The sequence below is a fragment of the Malania oleifera genome, chromosome 10 (genome assembly GCF_029873635.1).
Source record: "Malania oleifera isolate guangnan ecotype guangnan chromosome 10, ASM2987363v1, whole genome shotgun sequence".
Taxonomy (NCBI): Eukaryota; Viridiplantae; Streptophyta; class Magnoliopsida; order Santalales; family Ximeniaceae; genus Malania; species Malania oleifera.
This window is the reverse complement of record NC_080426.1, coordinates 23,692,180-23,709,623: the sequence shown is the minus strand read 5'-3', so window position 1 is coordinate 23,709,623 and position 17,444 is coordinate 23,692,180. Positions and strand designations below refer to the sequence as shown.

General features: G+C 36.8%; 1 long non-coding RNA gene across 3 annotated transcripts; it reads left to right on the top strand.

Annotated features, from left to right (window-relative positions):
* Window positions 1-6,756: 6,756 nt before the first annotated feature.
* On the top strand, window positions 6,757-8,521 carry LOC131166140 (uncharacterized). 3 transcript variants are annotated; one of them, XR_009139743.1, is made up of 3 exons: window positions 6,757-7,621; window positions 7,702-7,871; window positions 8,081-8,521. It is a non-coding gene; the product is annotated as an uncharacterized LOC131166140 (long non-coding RNA). The 3 variants fall into 3 exon arrangements; XR_009139744.1 differs by lacking the exon at window positions 7,702-7,871; XR_009139742.1 differs by having other exon boundaries at window positions 7,702-8,521.
* The last annotated feature ends 8,923 nt before the right edge of the window (window positions 8,522-17,444 follow it).

Below are 17,444 nucleotides of genomic sequence, written 5' to 3'. Positions count from 1 at the left end.
ATATATATATATAGTACAGTTTTATATACATATTTATGTAAGCAGAGAAATTTATTAAGTCAGAGCATGTTTTGAAAAGAAAGTAAGTATTTTCAAATATATGTGTGAGTACAATATTACATGGTTTATCAATTAGAGTTAATTATTTACAGGATATGCTTATGACACATTAAAACTCATATTGTCACACACTGATAATAATCTATTCCTTCTTACTGAGAGGTGTCTCACCCCAAGAATTTAAACATTTTAGGAAATACGAGGAATCAAGGTTAGGGTGCTCCAGGGCAAGTTCTAGATAATATTGTTGGAAGTAAGTGTCTATGAGTTCTGATATTTCTACAGTGATGTTTTGTACACTATGGATTGTAAATATGTGTATGAGAAGATACTTTTATGTTAATGGATGGTTATAAAACTCTGGTATTGCATCTAGGATTTATATGTATGTTTCCGTTGTTTAGTTCATGGACTGGTTTATGGTCAGGTTTACCCGTTACCCCACTTCGGGATCGAGATAGTATAGTTTGGTATCAGAGCAGACTTATTTTATATGAAAAAAGAAAATAATACAGCAGAATTTTCGGGTCGTTACACTTTGTCTCTGAATTCTTCAATCTACAAATTGTACATTCTCTTTGTTCGAACTCCTATGTTCTTCCACTTTTCTGCAATTCAAGTCTCAAAGTCTTCAACTTCCTTTCACTTCCCCAATTTCTAATTTCTCCACTTCAATCACTCAAGCTCTCAACAATTCTCTCTTAATTTTTCAATAAGTAATTCCTTTCTGATTCTCTCTGTGTGTCTCAATCTCGATCTCTACATTCCAATCTCAGTGTATGTCTGTGTATGTCCTTCTCCCTTTTTGAAATTCTCTATTTATAGATCCAAGGAAAGCAACTGGATTAAATTTGATTGATCAATCAATTTTAAATTGATCAATCAAACCTAAAACTAATTGGTTAATCAAATTGATTAATCAATTTTAAATTATTCAATCATTTAACGACTCATTTGGTTCATGAAATAATTATTCTAAGAATATAGTGAAAATGATGGAACTATAAATAATAGTTATTGTTTATATGCTCCGTATTACTTGTATTTAACATGTAATAAGAGAAGAAAAAAGACAATCCATAGTGAAATTTAGGAATACTTATTCCTTATATATTCTTTGCTATGGACTCACAAAAAGTGTCACATTATTATTTATTTTATTGTGGCAACACATTTTTTATATAATTAATTATAATTACTTTTTTTTAGAATAATTATAACTAATTTATTCTTAGGTGCACAAACCAAAGATAAGATAAGTTAAAATTTTAAAGAGCCCAACATTTTTATTATTGAAAAATCATGTAAGTGTATATAAAATAATTAATTACTAGATGCATATAAAGTATAGAATCCTACCCTCTATGTTTGGAGAGATTTTAGATTTAAATTTGTATTGAATTTAAATAAAATATAATATAAAATTGCACTAAAATTTATCTAAATTTATTTAAATTCAAGTTTAAGATTCGAAATTTATACTTTTAAATACAACAAGTACTTATTATGGGCATGTGATTATATTACCATATTTTCCATCGTGTATTGGTCATGGAATGAGGCCAATAAATGTCATTCATTCATAATCCCGGACGTCGAATTGGCCAAACGTCCAACTGATGTACGGAAGTTGTATCCGCATCCGGACTTTATCCTGATCAACGAGACGTAAGGATAGAGGACGCTGATCCATAGGTTTGATATCGTACCAGAGGGTCCGAATGACTCATTAGTGGCTGGAGTTCCTATTTAATAAAATAAAAAAAGAGTTATTACTTCAATATTACATTATTTTTAATTTATTCCCTTGAAGACGCTCATTAATTGTTCACAACATTAACTTCATTTCCTATTTAATACATGCATTTATTAGAATGAATAGTCTAATAATGCATTTATTAGCCTATTGCCGAATAATGAATTAACTACTAAAAAATGTTCGTGCTTCACAGCGAGATAACACAATAAAAAAAATTGAAATACATATAAGGTAAGTCAATAAAGGCAGATTAAAATTTTAAATTATATATAGTTGATATTAGAATAATTAAATCCATTTTCAGGAGAATAAAAATTAATGACAGATAACAAATAAATTTGAGTTTTAAATTTGATAATGGGCACAGATTATAAAAGAATCTAAATATCAAGATTAATCTTAACAATTTAAAATTACAATAATATATTATTTCAGCCTGAAACTTGAATGTAAATACAATTTTATTATTGGTAAAGGTGCATAGGAAAACACATGTGAAATATTATTTCATTAAACATTACCTTTCAAATACATAATACAAATAATATTTAAGTACAACTTTTTTTGTTTATTTTTAATGAGATTAATTGCCATATATATATATATATATATATATATATATATATATATACTTTGATAATTAGCTTTGAAAAAATTATCATAATTTAAAAAATTATTTTATATAATTTGTCCAACATAATTGAAAAATATTGATAAATTTATATGAATAACATAGTATTTATAATAATTGCATGTAGTTAGTAAAATTTTAAAAATATTATGGACTTATAAATATAATACAAATTTATTTGCAGCGGATTAATTTAAAATTACAATAAGTTGAGAAAAATAAAATACAAATATAATAATATTGAATGAGGGTTTGAAATGTAAATTTGAGTAAAATTTAAATATTTTATTTTATAAAATATGGAAAGTTGAATACTTATTAAATTACATGCATTTATGCATTTATATATATATATATATATATATATATATATATATGTATTAGAATTTTTTATGGAAGGTAAGTGAGAACAATCACTTGTTCTAATTTTCATCTATATATATAAATGTAACGCGGTACATATGTTTCTATATTTTTGAAAGATATTAATTAAAATTAAATTTAGAATTTTAGTGAGAAAATTATATTGTACTGTATATATTATATTGAATATTTTAAAATATTTTCAAATGCTAATTTTAATGTATGTAAATAGAAATGTAACGCAGTATATATATATTTTTATATTTTTGAATAATATAAATTAAAATTGATTCCATAATTTTAGTAGATGTAAATATAAACAAATGATAAATAGGAATTAATAATTTAAATTAATTTTATAATATAAAAATATTGAGAAAGAAAGTGATAGAAAGTTAATTATTTAGAAAAATTCATTAATATTGGAATTTTAAAATTTTTGTCAATAAAAAATAATTTTTATTTTTTATTTTTTTTTAAGTAATGGAATCAATGTGGAGATAGAGAAATTTAGTGGGTTCCTGTGTGGCACCAAAGAGAAAGAAAAGAGTTTAAAAAAATTAAAAATTAGTGGAGGCCTCATGGACCTATACTTGTCTACCAAAAAGATTGTGTTTTTTAAAATTGTGAGACATTAATGGACCACATGTTGTCTAAAGGATAGAAGAAAACAAAACTTAGCGTCACGTGTCGGCACTAAGTTAAATCCAGAGATTCAAAAGTATATATATATATATATATATATTAATTATCTTCATTTTTAAAATTGAAAAACTTATGAACAAAAGACATTAATTTTTTTTAAGGCTTTACACAAAATAAAAAATAGAATAAAATAATAAAATTTTAAAGACATAAAAAATATCATAAATTCTTTTTAAAAATTTAAAATTTTCATAAACTTCCTCATTTAATTTTTAAGAAACTTTTATTCTTAAAAAATTAGCTTCTTTGTCAAATATAAAATAAAGTATGTGTGTTTTTGGAAAACTTTAAAAGATAGGATGGTAACATTTCAGATAAGGGTCCGAGATGATGAGTAATAATAATATTAAAAGTTTAAAAGAGTCATCACTAAACTGTTATTTACCTACGTGCGGTTAGTTCACCTAATTACTACTCGTTGATTGGTCTCTAAACTAATCCTAAGCCAAGAAACCAGTAGTCTCAGTCTACTTTTACTAGAGTTGGGATCAGAAGTTCAATTATGCAAAGAAAAGGAACTAACACCTCTTACACACCCGTTCTACGAACATTACCTAATTAATTATGAATTATCCCTAAATTGATTATGATGGTCTTTAATTAACTTCTTTAAAATAAATAAATAAATAAAATCTAAATAGAAAATGAAAAAAATAAAATAAAATAAAATGCAATTTTGGAATATCTAATAAGACCTCCGAAAGGAATCTTGTTAGATAGATCCCTCTCAAAACTAATATAGGTGAAATTTGAAATACCTTTTTTACCTTTTGTTTAATCATTGGGACGCATAAACAAAAAATATAATAATAATAATAATAATAATAAAATCATCAAATTTGAGCAAAAAGATTTTTTAAAATATTCTCAAATTTTTTTTTTCAAAAATTTATAGAATTTTTCTGAAAAATTTCCAACATTTTTCCAAAACTTTATGGGATTTTCAAAGACTTTTCTTCATTTTTGGATTTTTATTTTTTCCATTTAAAAAAAATGAGTAATAAAACTCAAATATTTTTATTTACTTTTTCTAAGTTTTATTTGATTTTTTCCTATTTTTAAAAATTAAAAACAAATTTAAAATTAAGTTAAAAATAAAATAAATAAACCGGCGATTAAAAATAAGACCGATTCAACCAGTTTGAATATGATCTGACTCGATTTGGATAGGTGGGTCAAGTGTCCACCCACAATGGTAACACATGTTTGAAAAAAAAAATTGTTGTACTAGTTGACATCATCCACCACATGGCAAATTTTTTCATTTTTTTTTAATTTTTTTGAAAAAGAGTGATGTCAGCATGACATCACCTGCCATGATGCAATCTTGAGTTTGCTTTGGATGTTTGACACGAATTTCTAACGTGACAGTAATCCGGCCATTTAAAAAAAACACAAATTAGAGGGCTAGGATTGTGCCACGTCACTTTCTAAATGCGTAGCCCTAGTTGTGTCACGTGTCACCATACTGATGGTGACACGTGTCCACTCACCCATGTATATATGCATATTTTTCTCCTCTCTCTTTTCCCTATTTCACTTTCTCTCCTTCTTCTTTCTCTTTCCCTATCTCCTTCTCCTCTACACCCTCTCTTTTCCAAAGATCCATTCCCTCTTCTCATTCTCCCTCCTTCTCCTTCTCCCTTCTTCTCTAATCTTGCAATCCCATTCTCTTCTCCCTCTCTCTCTCTCTCTCTCTCTCTCTCTCTCTCTTCCTCTTTCTATAAATATGTTTTCATTTTCTCCCTTTTTCACATTCTCTAATCTATTTTCTATTCTCTTTCACTTGCACATCTATTGCCTCGCAAATCTCTCCTTTGTTTTTCTATCTTCTTTCTCTTTTGATTTTCTCTCTGTTTTTATTTTTTATCAAATGAAAATTTCTTTTGATTTTGCATATTTGGACCTAATTGGAAAAGAGCTTCAAAATTTTGGCTGTTAGATAAGTTCTTTTTTTTTTTTCCATTTTTTTTTATTGTTTATTTGGCTTGAATTTTTTTGGGAAAAATTTCCCAAATTTTCCTTTGAACCAAACATGATGAATTGTCTAACCTAAGTTAAGTTTTAGGGGCATGTTTGGTTAGGTTTGAAATTGGGCTCAGATTAGAACTGGATTTAGTTGGTTATGGGCTTGGATCAGGATTAGGCCTAATTAGCTATGGGCTAGTTTTTAGTTTAGGCTGAAAATTTGGGCTAAGTCTAATGGGCTTGATTTAGCTTGGGTTGTAGTTTGAGCTAATTTTGACTGGGCTTGAGGTTTTTTGAAATTGAGTTTGGGCTCATCTGAATTAGACTTAAGTAATTATGGGCCTAATTTAGTTTGGGTTGAAGGCTAGATTGAGTCTGAGACTAGGTTTTGGGTCGAGCCTTGATTGGGCCAAGTTTCTGTATTGGGCTTGGGTTAAAGTGATCTCAAGCAGAGTTGCTTTTTGGGCCTAGCAGAATTGTGGGCTAATATCATAAGTCAACAAACCCAGGTGCAAATTGGACATGGCTTTTAGATCCATAGATTAATCATTTGGAGTATGGGTTAGGCTAACCTTGGGTAATGGGTATAGGTATTCAGGTCTCGATCAACGGATCTGGGCATTCGAGTCTTTGGGTCATTGGGTTGGTTTATCTTATTAGATAAACCCCTCTTAAAACTAATATAGGTGAAGTCTGAAATACCTCTTTACCCTTTCATTGGGATGGATATAATATATATATATATATATATATATATATATATATATAATATTCCCAATTTTTTTTTCAAAATTTTATAGATTTTTTTTTAAAAAAAATTCCAACATTTTTCCAAAACTTTCTAGGATTTTCAAAGACTTTTCTTTATTTTTTAGATTTTTATTTTTATATTTTTTAAAATTTGAGTAAAAAAAACTCAAATTTTTATTTTATTTTTTTCTAATTTTTTGAAAATATATTTTTTTCTAATTTTGATTTGATTTTTTGCTCTTTTTAAAAATTTAAAATTAAAAAAAAAATTGTTGTAATAGGATGACGTGAGCATGACATCATTTTTTCACGTGGCAAATTTTTCTACTTTTTTAATTTTTTGAAAATATTCCTTTAACAGAATGACATCAACATGACGTCACCTACCACATGGCAATCTTAGGTTGGCTTTGGACGTTTGACACGATCACTAACATGGTAGTAATTTGGTCATTCATAGAAAATACAAATTAAATGGCCAGGATTGCGCTACGTCGCTTTTCAAATGCGTGGCCCTAGTTGTGCCACATGTCACCATACAGATGATGACATGTGTCCCACTCACCCATATATATCTACATATTTTTTCTCCTCTCTCTCTTTTCCCTATTTCACTCTCTCTCCTCCTTCTTTCTCTTTCTCTTTTTCTTTCTCCTCTGCACCCTCTCTTCCCCACAAATCCATTCCCTCTCCTCTTTCTCTCTCTTTCTCCTTCTCTCTCTTCTCTTATCTCATAGACCTATTCTCTTCTCTTTTTCTCTTTTCCTCTCTCTGCAGATCTGTTTTTATTTTCTCTCTTTTTTGTATTCTCTTATATGTTTTCTATTCTCTTTCACTTGCAGATATGTTGTAAGATCCCAAACCGTGATGTATGGATTTATTATGTAAAAGAGGGGAAAAAAAATGGAATTTCACAGATTTCGTCGACGAGGCCAAAATTCGTCGATGAAGGGTGAAGGCTTCTCGTTGATGAAATTCAAAAGCTCGTCGACGAGTGAATGCCAAGGGGTTCAGGAAAAATTTGGAATATCTGGCTCGTCGTCGAGGCTGCCGATTCGTCGACGAGGCTAGTGAAGAATTCGTCGACGAGGGCACTAATTCGTCAACGAATCCACTTGGGTCAAAGGTGCTATAAATGAGATTTTGGATTGCTTTGGGACTAAGTTTCCCTAAAACACTCTTTCTCTCTCTCTAGAACTCTCCCTACACTCTCTCTCTCTCTCTCTCTAGAACTCTCCCAACACTCTCTCTCTGTAGTTTTGTTTGCCCATCGTTGCCCGATTTGTAAATCCAATGATACTGCGAGAATCAGGAAAGGATTTTCTACGTTTCTAGCGGATTGGAATCTCGTTTCGGAAGATTTCGAGTTTTGGGTTAAAATCGAGGTAAGGCTCGGTTTTCATTTATGATTCAGTATATGTGTAGTAGTACGGATTGTAAGCTTGTACTATACCGTGGTTTGTAGGTTTTGGAGTCTCAGTTCGTAGTTTTGAGGACCATAAAGTTCGTAGTTGGAATTTGGGTTAAAGTAAAGGGATTCTGTTTATATCATTTTATTTTCGAAATCGAGATCGGTAAGCTTGTAGGCTACGATCGTATATATGTTTCGGCTACTTATTTGGGGAAATCTATCAGGTAAAAATGCGAAATTTTTGGGTTATAGTTTTTGGGAAAATTGGGGATTTCAAGTACCATCTCTACTTTGTTTGGAAAATTGTTGGTTTTGTTGAAACTATATTATTGAGGTGACCGTAATCCATATTTGCATAAACTGTATACTTGAATTTGTAAATGATATGATTTGCCGTAACCAAATAAGTGTGGGTTGTATGTATTTGTTCCAGGTATTTGTAAAACAACTATGTGGTGGCTAATTACTATACGCTGAAATATATAGGAATGTGAGTTCCAAAATGATTCTAGGGATTTGTAAAACAGCCATGTATCGGTTAACTACTGTGGGCGAGAGTGGCCGACTCTATATTCCAAGGTGTGAAATATCACCAGTATGTTCCGACTGGTCACCGAAGGGTGTGTTATACACCGTATGTAGCAATGTAATCACTGTGGGCCTGAGTCGTCGCATTATAGTTGCGTATGTAGCAATGTAATCGATGTAAGACTAGGTGACCTTGTGTAGTTGCGTAGGTAGCAATGTAATCACTATTGGGCCTGAGTCGTCGCATTGTAGTTGCATGTGTAGCAATGTAATTGATGTGAGACTAGGTGACCTTCTGTAGTTGTGTATGGAGCAATGTAATCACTATTGGGCCTTGGTCGTCGCAGCGCAGTTGCGTATGTAGCAATGTAATCGCTATGAGACCTTGTGTAGTTGTGAACTAGTGTGATGACTGTAACGACCCGCTCCTTTTTCGCATATTATTTTTTTATATAAATAAATTATCATCATATCATACATTTCAGCTCAGCAGGTCACAATCCACCTGGACCCGTGGGCACCAGGGATATAACAAAACATACAGCAGAAGCCTACGCAGCAGAAAGTACAAAATTATATACATCTCATCACAATGTGCATAACACATACCAGAGTCACTACAATTACCATCTCACAGTATATATATCCCAAAAATGAAATCTAGGGACAATCCCCACAAAAACCTAACTGTCCCTACCAAAAACTTACCCTTCCAAAGAGGGCAACCAACTGATCTAGATCAGCGGGGCTTTTCCCGCTCTCCTATCAGGGGCTCCTGAAAAATGTATAAGATTTAAGGGTGAGACACCTTTCAGTAAGGGAAATAAACTAATACCAGTGTGTGGCAACATGAGTATTCTGTGTTCTACATATACCATACATAACATATTCAATACTGTTTATCAAATCTGGGAAAACATATGCATATCAACACATAGCAGAATATACTGCATTTTCATAAACATATCTCATCTCATACACTAATAATAACATAAAACAATCCTGGTAGGTTAGCTGGCTGTTGTCATGTATTACCCCCACATGACTGGGTTGTGTGGCCCGAAGGCGGGACTTGACAATAGTTGGCCGACCACTGCTAAGTCAAACAGTAGTCTGTAGGTCCGATGGGTCTACCCAGACTGGTCCGTACACCAGGGGCGATAACAGCACACTTCTTGAAAATAACCACATCGACCATCCAATCTCACACCACTCCGTACAGCGGCGTTAACACAGATATCATGATCACGAAGACCATGGACACATAACAACGGTACCGTGTAAGTGCTAGCCTAGACCAAGCCAACCAGGTTCTGATATCATATACATATATTAAAATCGTGATACATAAATATCTCATATCATTTATTTTCGCATCAATCATATCATTTCACATATATACGTGTATCATAAAAATCATCGGCCCGTACGCCGGTATTACACATTTTAACATAGCACGGCCCGTACGCCGGCAAATCACATAGCACAGCCCGCACGCTGGCAATCCACATAGCACGGCCCATACGCCGGCAATCTCATCCACGTAGCACGGCCCATACGCCGGCAAATCACATATACATATAAAAATATCTCGGCCCGTACGCCGGTTTTCCATCATAGAAATCCATATCATCCCCATTCCAAAAAAAAAACAGTACAAAACATTTTTATACTCATGCCACACTAAACAAATTTTCCTCGTATTCAACATATCATCATTTAAACAGTATTTTCCAAATATAAATCATATATATAAATATATTTATTTTTCCTAAAACCAGATGCTACATATATGTATACATGCATTTTCTTAAACAAAACTAGCTTAGTTTATCCCCTTACCTGATTCCTGAAAAGCCCCTAAGAAAATCTCCCCCGTACCCACAAGGTTCTCAACTCAACACCCTGAAAATGAAAACTCGCAGAATTAAAGTTCAGTATTTTCGTACGTACAACATTTTCTATAACTACCACTAAGTCAAATTCGACTTTAAAAAGTCTTACCTCAACTTAAGGATGATTTCCCACGTTCCCAATCAACACTCTGGAACTGAAAATTTCCAGTATTAAAGTTCAGTATTTTTACGCGTATATCACTTTCTTCAACTGTCAAAAATCCAAATATTGAATATAAAGCCTTACCTTGGATTTGGGATGAAATCCAATTTCGTTTTCCTGACGATCCGTTCCGGCAAACTTGTAGAGAATTTCGCCAGGAGCGTCGTGGTGGTTTCGGTTTGTCGATCCGGCGTAAAACTAACCCGAAATCGAAGAGAGAGAGAGAGTTGTAGGAGAGAGAGAGAGAGAGAAAGTGAGAGAGAAGAGAGACACGGCCAACAAATCCAAAAATTGGATTTCCTTCCAAAGCTTCTTAAAGAAGCTTGCTAATTTAATAATATATATATATAATAAACCTAAAGTAAAGTAAAGAAGCTTTCATACCTTTTTATATATATATATATATATATATATATATATACACACACACACACAAGTATATATATATATATATATATTTGTTCCTTATCATACTGTTTATTTTATTTATTAATTTAATTAATTAATTTTATTTTATTATTTTATTATTATTATTATTATATTTTTTTTTTCGGGTTACTACATTCCTCCCCCCTTAAAAGAATTTCGTCCTCGAAATTTACTGTTTCCGTACTCGCCATCCTTTAATCAGGAAAAAGGGTCTACTCATTTTATTACCTATCCTCACTTATGGCGGAGGAATACCGTGGTTACATCTCGAGTCTTGGAAGATTACATATAAAAAAAAGAAAACCATTCTCCCAAAACTAAAGTACTACACTATTCAACCATTACATGTACCTGCAACAGAAAACTACTTAACTATTTACATTTATTCACTCAGACTTCTTGAAATAAATGCGGATACCTTTGCTTCATCTGCTCCTCAGACTCCCAAGAAGCCTCTTCTACTGCATGATTCCTCCACAAGACTTTTACTTGAGGAATCATCCTGTTACGTAGCTCTTGCACTTTCCTATCCAGAATCTGTATTGGTATCTCCTCATATCCCAGTGAATCACTAAGCTCTAACTCATCATAATTGATGACATGAGAAGGGTCTGGGACGTATTTCCTCAACATAGCTACATGAAATATGCTGTGAATCCTGGACAATACAGGTGGCAAAGCTAGCCTGTAGGCTACCGGTCCCACTTTATCTAGAATCTCAAATGGACCGATAAACCTAGGACTAAGTTTACCCTTCCTCCCAAATCGCATAACCCCTTTCATCGGAGCTATCTTCAAAAATACGTGATCACCTACGTCAAACTCTAAATTCCTGCGGCGATGGTCGACATAACTCTTCTGTCGGCTCTGAGCTGCACTGATCCTGTCCCTGATAAGACGAACTTTATCACACGCCTGCTGAACCAGCTCTGGTCCCACTACTCGCCGCTCACCCACTTCATCCCAAAACAAAGGAGAACGACATCTCCTACCGTATAAAGCCTCAAATGGTGCCATGCCAATGCTAGATTGATAACTGTTATTATACGCAAATTCTACTAATGACATGAACTGAGTCCAACTACCCCCAAAGTCTAGTACACACGCTCTGAGCATGTCCTCTAATATTTGTATCGTCCTCTCAGTCTGCCCGTCTGACTGAGGATGGAATGCCGTACTAAACGATAACTGAGACCCCAGAGCCTCCTGCAGACTCCTCCAAAATCGTGATGTGAATCGTGGGTCTCGATCCGACACAATAGATACAGGCACCCCATGAGAACGTACTATCTCCTGAATGTAAATCTCCGCTAAACGGCTGAGGGAGTAGCTGATCTTGATGGAAATAAAGTGGGCCGTCTTTGTCAATCGATCAACAATCACCCAGATGGCATTATGACCATGTAATGCCGTCGGCAGTCCTGACACAAAGTCCATCGATATGTGATCCCACTTCCACTCCGGGATGAATAACGGCTGCAACTGCCCTGCCGGTCTCTGGTGCTCAGCCTTTACCTGCTGGCACGTCAAACACTGCGCTACATACTCAGCAATCTCTCTCTTCATACCACTCCACCAGTATGACTCTCGCAGATCTCTGTACATCTTCGTACTACCGGGATGAACTGTATACAAAGATCTGTGAGCCTCCTCTAGAATAGTCTTCCTGATCTCAGTATTGGCAGGAACACATAATCTGGAACGGAACCGCAAAGCTCCGTCATCTGCAATACTGAACTCCTCCCCTTGCCCACTCTGTACTCTATCTATCACCTCCACTAGCTCTGGATCTTCCTTCTGGGCAGCTTTAATTCTCTCCTGTAGAGTAGGCTGTACCACTAGGCTGGCAATACATACTGGGAGATCACTCTCCACCAACTCTATGCCGAGTCTCTCCAGATCCATAATGATCGGATGCTGGATCCCCATAGCCGCCAACACCGGCTCCCTGGATTTCCTGCTTAACGCATCAGCTACCACGTTTGCTTTCCCTGGGTGATAACTGATGGTACAATCAAAATCCTTAATCAGCTCCAACCACCTTCTCTGCCTCATATTCAGTTCTTTCTGTGTAAAGAAATACTTCAAACTTTTATGGTCGGAGAAGATCTCACACTGCTCACCGTACAGGTAATGCCTCCAAATCTTCAGTGCGTGTACCACTGCAGCCAACTCAAGATCATGGGTAGGGTAGTTCTTCTTATATTCTTTCAACTGCCTAGATGCATACGCCACTACCCTGCCATGCTGCATTAATACACAGCCAAGTCCCTTCAAGGACGCATCACTATAAATGGTATACCCTTCACCCCCACATGGGATGATCAACACTGGTGCTGTGACTAGTCTCTGCTTCAGCTCCTGAAAACTCTGCTCACAACTATCGTCCCACTCAAATCTAACATTCTTCCTCGTCAATCGTGTCAAGGGCCCTGACAAAGTTGAGAATCCCTCAACAAAACGACGGTAATAGCCTGCTAGCCCCAAGAAACTCCTGATCTCCTGGACATTTCTCGGTCTAGCCCAATTCACTATAGCCTCAATTTTGCTAGGATCCACAGAAATACCGCCTCCAGATACAACATGCCCCAAGAACACGACCTTCTCCAGCCAAAATTCACATTTACTGAACTTGGCGTACAACTTCTTTTCCCGAAGTGTCTGCAAAACCTGCCTCAAGTGCGTCTCATGCTCCTCATAGGTCCTAGAATAAACCAGTACATCATCAATAAAAACAACAACAAACTGGTCTAGGTATTGGTGGAAGACTCTATTCATCAAGTCCATAAATACCGCAGGAGCATTCGTCAAACCAAACGGCATCACTAGAAACTCGTAATGCCCATACCTAGTCCTGAAGGCCGTCTTTGAGACGTCTTCTGCTTTCACCTTCACCTGATGGTAGCCAGATCTGAGGTCAATCTTCGAATACACCCGTGTACCCTGGAGCTGGTCAAACAAATCATCGATACGGGGTAGAGGATACTTATTCTTGATTGTCACTTTATTTATCTCCCTATAGTCTATACACATCCTCATAGTCCCGTCTTTCTTTTTCACAAATAAAACTGGAGCTCCCCACGGAGATACACTGGGCCGTATGAAGCCCTTATCTAGCAGATCTTTCAACTGATTCTTCAATTCTGCTAACTCCACTGGCGCCATTCGATAAGGTACTTTAGAAATCGGCGCTGTACCGGGAGGTAGATCAATAGAGAAATCCACCTCACGGTCGGGTGGCAAGCCTGGTAACTCATCTGGAAAAACATCCACAAACTCCTTCACTACAAGGGTGCTAGCAAGTTTTGACTCATTCTCTGACATCTCTTTCACAACCGCCACAAACCCCTGACAACCACTCAGCAGTAGTCTCCTGGCCTGAATAGCTGAAACTAGCTGAGGCGGGGATTGTACATGTGACCCTACAAACTTGAATTCTGCTTCCCCCGGGGGTCTAAATATCACCTCTCGTGCACGACAATCTATGCTGGCAAAATTAGCTGCTAGCCAATCCATACCAAATATAACGTCAAACCCATGCATGTCTAACACTATCAAATCAGCAGACAATGTTTTCCCCTGAATCTCTACTGGGCAGTCGCGGAGTACCCTACCACACCTCACTACCGACCCAATCGGTGTAGATACCAACAGTTCAACATCTAATGATTGTGTTTTAGCCTCACATAATTTAATACACCCCAAGGACACAAACGAGTGTGTAGCTCCTGAATCAAATAATGCAATAACTTTAAAAGAAAGCATAATGACCATACCTGTCACCACGTCACCTGATGCCTCAGCCTTACCCGGCGTCAGAGTAAACACCCTGACTGGAGCCGTATTCCTCTGCTGGCCCCCCCGTGGTGCTTGATAACCTCCCCGGTATGGTCTAGGAGCTGGAACTGCATCTGGTGGAGTAGGGCAGTCTCGTACCATGTGCCCCGATCTACCGCAGCGATAGCACACCGGAGCTGCATCTGGCGGGGTAGGACAATCTCTCACTATATGTCCCGATCTACCGCAGCGGTAGCACACTACACCACCAGTTCGACACTCTCCCCAGTGCCTCCTACCACAAGTCTGACAAACTGGAGGACCCTGCCCTGTCTGCACCTCGCGTCCTCCCGTCTCCTGTCTCCGCCCTCTACTATGATTACCTCTCCTCCACTGACCCGGCCTGTGACCCTGCTGGTAGCTCGTATATGCAGATCTCTCCTCTGTCCCTGCTCCTCCGCATCAAGGACGCTCACCAATCTCTGGCCAAGACGCCCTGTCGACCAACTCTGCGAAGTCCTGGATCCGCAGCACCACCACCTCCTAAATATACTCCGCCTCAAGCCCTCTCTCAACCTGCCTCGCCTTCTTCACCTATCATGACAATGTATGGGCGAATCGAGAGAGCTCGATAAAACGTGCTGCCTATTGCTGAACGGATAGCTGTCCCTGCTTCAACTCATGAACTCGTCTACCTTAGCCTCCTCAAGTAGCTGGAAAATATCTATCAAAGAACAAATCTTTAAACCGTTCCCATGTCATGCTATTGAGTCACCCTTTGCTGCTCTAATAGTCTCACCGCAGGCCAACACCTCTCAGCCTCTCCTGTCAATTTAAGGTTGCAAGAGACCCTCTTTTCATCAGTACATTGCACCAGCACAACCCAAGCATTTTTCTCAATCTCCTGCATCCAGTTCGCAGCGGCTACAGATTCCACTCCACCGAGACCGCCGGAGGAGTCATCTTCGAAATTTCTTCTATAGTGCCCCCATGGCCTGAGATGGACCACTCTGCTCCCTCGAGCTCCTAAGCAATCTCAGCCTAACCTGGCTGAGCCACGCTACGTACGTACCGCATCCCCAAAGATCTGTCCCCAGCTGCACCTGATGGTCCCTACTCTCATCCTGCCACCGCATGGCACTATTTCCTTCTGGAGTTTCCATCCTGGAAAATAGGCAGTTGCAATTCAGTAATCCTATCCTCATAATTTCACCCACCTAACCTCACCACTCCATCTCAACATTTCTAACTCATTGTTAATCCCCACCTACATTCTAGGAACACACAACCCGACAATAGCTTACTATGGTTTTTCCTGAATCGTCACCCAGGAAAAACACAGAACTACCACGGAAGTCCTGCTTCTAACTGTAGAACCAAACCTCAAATCATTTCCTAAACTCTGGTATTGTTCCTGCTGGCACTCTAAAGTCTACAGAACCTAGGCAACCTAGGCTCTGCTACCACTGTAACGACCGCTCCTTTTTCGCATATTATTTTTTTATATATAAATTATCATCATATCATACATTTCAGCTCAGCGGTCACAATCCACCTGGACCCGTGGGCACCAGGGATATAACCAAACATACAGCAAAAAGCCTACGCAGCAGAAAGTACAAATTATATACATCTCATCACAATGTGATACACACCTACCAGAGTCACACAATACCATCTCCAGGTATATACATCCCAAAAATGAAATCTAGGGACAATCCCCCCAAAACCTAACTGTCCCTACCAAAAACTTACCCTTCCAACGAGGGCCACCCAACGATCCGCTCAGCGGGGCCTTTTCCCGCTTCCTATCAGGGGGGCTCCTGAACAATGTTATAAGATTTAGTGGTGAGACACAACCTCGTCAGTAAGGGAATAAACTATACCAGTGTTGGGGCAACATGATTATTCTGTGTTCTACATATACATACATAACATAATTCATACTGTTATCAATCTGGGAAACATATGCATATCACACTAGGCAGAATATACTGCTTTTTCATAAACATATCTCATCTCATACACTAATAATACATAAACAATCCTGGTAGTATCTGGCTGTTGTCATGTATACCCCCACATGACTGGGTTGTGTGGCCCGAAGGGGACTTTACAATAGTTGGCCGGACCACTGCCAAGTCAAACAGTTATGTTCTGTAGTTCCGATGGTCTACCCAGACGGGTCCGTACACCAGGGGGCGATAACAGCACACTTCTTGAAATAACCCACATCGACCACCAATCTCACAACACTCCGTACAGCGGCGTAACACAGATCCATGATCACGAAGACCATGGACACATAACAACGGTACCGTCAAGTGCTAGCCTAGACCAAGCAACCAGGTTCTGATATCATATACAGTACTAAAATCGTATACTAAATATCTCATATCATTTTTTGCGCATCAATCAATATCATTCACATATATACGTGTATCAGAAAAATCATCGGCCCGTACTCCGGTATTACACATTTTAACAATCAACGTCCGCTTCGCCGGCAATCACATAGCACATCCCACCACGGCTGGGCATCCACATCTCACGGCCCATACGCCGGCAATCTCAGCCACTAGCACGGCCCATACGCCGGCAATCACATATACATATAAAAATATCGGCCGTACGCCGGTTTTCCATCATAGAAATCCATATCATCCCCATTCCCACAAAAAAAACAGTACAAAACTTTTTTATACTCATGCCACACTAAACAAATTTTCCTCTGTATTCAACATATTCAATCATTTAAACAGTATTTTCCAAATATAATCATATCTATTAAATTATTTATTTTTCCTAAAACCAGATTGCTACATATATGTATACATGCATTTTCTTAAACAACAACTAAGCTTAGTTTATCCCCCTTACCTGATTCCGACAAGCCCCTAAGGAATCTTCGGTTTTCTTTTTTCTGCTTATCTCTTCTTCTCTACTTCTCTATCTCTTATAACTCTTTTTTTCTCCTCTTTTATCTTCATCTTTTTTTTTTTTTT